This window comes from Anneissia japonica, unplaced genomic scaffold (genome assembly GCF_011630105.1).
Source record: "Anneissia japonica isolate Jap-2015-1 unplaced genomic scaffold, ASM1163010v1 scaffold1511_len2985839_cov193, whole genome shotgun sequence".
NCBI classification, from domain to species: domain Eukaryota; kingdom Metazoa; phylum Echinodermata; class Crinoidea; order Comatulida; family Comatulidae; genus Anneissia; species Anneissia japonica.
Window position 1 is genome coordinate 30,551 of NW_022685291.1, and position 3,801 is coordinate 34,351.

The window sequence follows — 3,801 nt, forward strand, 5'->3', positions numbered from 1 at the left end:
ATATGGAATATAGTGTACGCTGGGAGGAAATATTTCAATATACAGTAGATAAATTTAGTAAATGTACGATGTACAGTATATATTGTACTACATATTTTCATTACAATATCTTAGTTATGATGCAAACATTTTGCTCAACTTGGCCTAAAACATATGGCGCAGAGGTGGGTATATCTCTAGTCCTTTAAATCTTTGTCTGCCAAATAGACAGGATGGGGAGGGGTGGTGGCTATATAGGTTTGCCAGCTTGTATTTCCAGGCATCCAGAGGTACCATGTATTTCCAACATAGACCCTATCGCCGTGTTAATTTTATTTCTTTGAGGGGAGGGGCTAGCGCCGCTCTACATTTTGTCAGCATTTATTTCCGGACATTCAGAGTTGCAAAAAAGTTGTTCAACAACCATGATGAGGCTGATAGTGGATGCCCAGCATCCTACTTTTACAGTATTAATTTTCTAGCCAACGGTGTATTGCCACACTGATAACTATAATACTTTGAGAGTCACTCGTTTGAAATATTTTACAATTACAAAATACATACAGTAATTAAAAAAATGTGATTGTTTAAGGATTCGTCACAGTTTCTTTGTGTTGCTCTTCTGCATTCTAACTGTAACACAACATGCGTGATTGTATAAGCCTATACGGTATCCATTCCACAAATTACAGGTAAGAATCTTGTTCTCAGCCAGCCTCACAAAAATTACCGTGTGATTAGTTGTAGATATTGGCCTACTATACCAGTCAAATTATTCGATGACATTAATACGTGTCTTAGTAGGTTATTAATATTAATATCGAGATGTACAAAGAAAAAACTAACCTTTCTAAATCCAAAAATATATTATAATTGGTTTTTTTGTGTGTGTGTGTTTGTATATAAGTTTATAAGAGTCAGTGTATTGGTTATAAATCAGGGGTGGCACCAGTTGTGGGCTAAAGGAGAGGGAGGACGGGCCTCCGTCGTGGAGAGCTGGCCTCCCTTCTGGGAAAAAACACACTTTGTCTGGGAAAAGTAAAACAAATATTTTTTTTTTACATATTAATAGACATAAAATCGTTTAAATTAGTCTTCATACGATCACGTCCACTTACGTACTCGTTCGGGAGTCGACCCCCTCCGTAGGGGACATTGGACCCCCATCGGGCCAATCCTGGCGCCACCCGTCTTATAATAATCATTAATGCACTATTGTGGTCCAAGATTCGACAGTATAAGGATTGTTTTATTGATATTTATTTGGAAATTCCTCTTTGTTACTATATAACGAGTCACCAAGTGGGAAATCACTACCATACGTGTTATCCAAACCTTCATAATATATGCTAGTTTTTTCAACGTATGTACGCGATTTAAAGGTAAAATATACTTCTGTATAATATTCATTTTTTAAATGATTGATTCATTTATGATTTCACTGACATTCTATACATGGGGCAAACCATCCAGATATACGATACTAAAAAAATTATCATTCTTTAACTAATTTCCTAAGCAATTATGTAATTAAAATATTGCTAAAAACATATTATCCACGTATATTGAAGCTTTTCCAAATGTGACGATTTTGATAATAACATTACGATGATAGTAATAATGATGACGATAATGTTGACAAAAGTATAATGATCTTTCTCTCGTTTATATCCAAGACCACAATGAAAAACATTTTCACAAATGATTGTAATCCTTATTAAAGATATTTAATTCCCCTTCCATTGTATCATTTGTTTTGGACTAATTATACTTTACTATACATTTTTCTCCCAGTTTCATTCAGCTAAATCAAATTAAGTTCTTCAGCTTTCTATCTGCAGCACAACTGCGTCTTATGAACAAGAAGTGTCTTGAAATTTTAGAGAATGCCTATACATTTTTCCACAAAATGCAGATAAATGCGCTGGATAATGGCAGACTATAATTATACCCGTCGAAATATTCAATGAATTTGAAGACGGTAAAACATGCGTCGACATTATGGAGTCTGTCCATAAAAAAACCCACAAAAGTGCTTGCGTTTTCTTAGCATGCAACTATAAATGTACACTAATTATAGTAACAATTGCGTAGCCGTATAAAAGTTGTTAAGGGGTGTAATCGTTATTACGCATTTATTTGATAATCACTATTATTTATATATTATGTAAAGGTGTGCTTTGTATTGTTTTGTAATTGTTTTCCTGAATGAATAAATAATATAAATGATGATTACTTTAAATGATTTTACTGTCCGTTTGTCAAAGGTCAATCCATCCAGCTTAGCTATTAAGAAAGGTACAGTAAACAGTAAAATGCCAAGTTATCGTGTAACACTCATAAAAATCTCTACATTAGATAATACATCCGTTGATATTTTCTGAATATTATGATAATAATGAGGATGATTATGATGATGATGATAATAATGATGATAGTGATGAAGATGATAATGATGATGATTATGATAATTATAATGATGATGGAGATGATGATGATAATGATGATGATGAAGACGATTAGAATTATGATGATGGTGAAGAAGACGATAATGATGGTGATTTTGGTGGGGGTGGTGATAATGATGAATAAACTGACGATAACTGTAACAATTATACTGATGTATAGAACTATGGAGGAATGAGAGAACATAATAATTATGTAATCTACAAGATTATAACTATAATATATCTGGGGTGATTTTTTTTCCAGATTTTCGTTTCTGAAATCCTTTACACAGTTGAACGCTACCTATGCCTAAACGATAAATTTTGTTTTAATTTTTGTTATAATCTATTGATTTTTGTACTAATTCATTACATTTTCTCCTAGTACATTTTTGTTGTTTTACTTTTATTCGAAATTATATTGAATAAGTCTATATCTTCGTTCATTGATTTTTAATCGATGAAAATCTAAAAATAATATTTTAAAAGAGTAAAGAAAATGAAATGAGGAGGTAATTGAGATAAAAACTTGGTTGACATTTAAATAATTAAACAGTAATATTATAAAAAATATATTTACAAATGTATTAATAAATAAAAATTAATCATAAAATTAACCTGTTTTTTGTTTTGATTGCAAAAGATTTTCGCTTACTCTTTTATCATCTTTTCTTTTTATTCTGTTCCGGCTTTTGCTTTTAATGTAAAGCGCATAGAGGTTTATAGCATTCTACGCTATATGAAAATAAATTTATTATTATTAAATTTATTATTATATTTAAGTAAAGCAATATATCAAAAATTTGCAATTATTTTACATAATTTTCTCCAAGTACCTTTTTATTGTTTTAATTTAATTCAAAATATACTGAATATACCTATATTTTCGTTCATTTATTTTTTAAGTAAAAGCAATATATCTAAACAAGACAATTCAACAATAGATCTCCCCTCGCGAACATAGCACGTGCGTACAGTCCATTTTGAATAAAATTACTAAAAAGGTTTTTTTGTCACGACGAAAAAAACATTTGATATCACCTAAGTGAATATTAAGGTAAGTTTCTGCCAGGTTGCTTTATCTTTCAAATGATAGCTAATGGGCTAACTTGTCTTTGAGTTATGACGCCGATTTTTTGAAGAAAAAATTGTTGAAATAATTATCAAAACTAAATTCAGCACCCTTTGCTACTGGACCGAACTAAGTCAATCCCAGTTCGCTCTTGATTTGTGTTAAGAAAAACTAGTATTTGGAATTTTTGATGTAATACGGAAGGTGCATAGAAAAAATAAATAATAATAATAATAATAATAATAATAATAATAATTAATATTATTATTATTATTATTATTATTATTATTATTATTATTATTA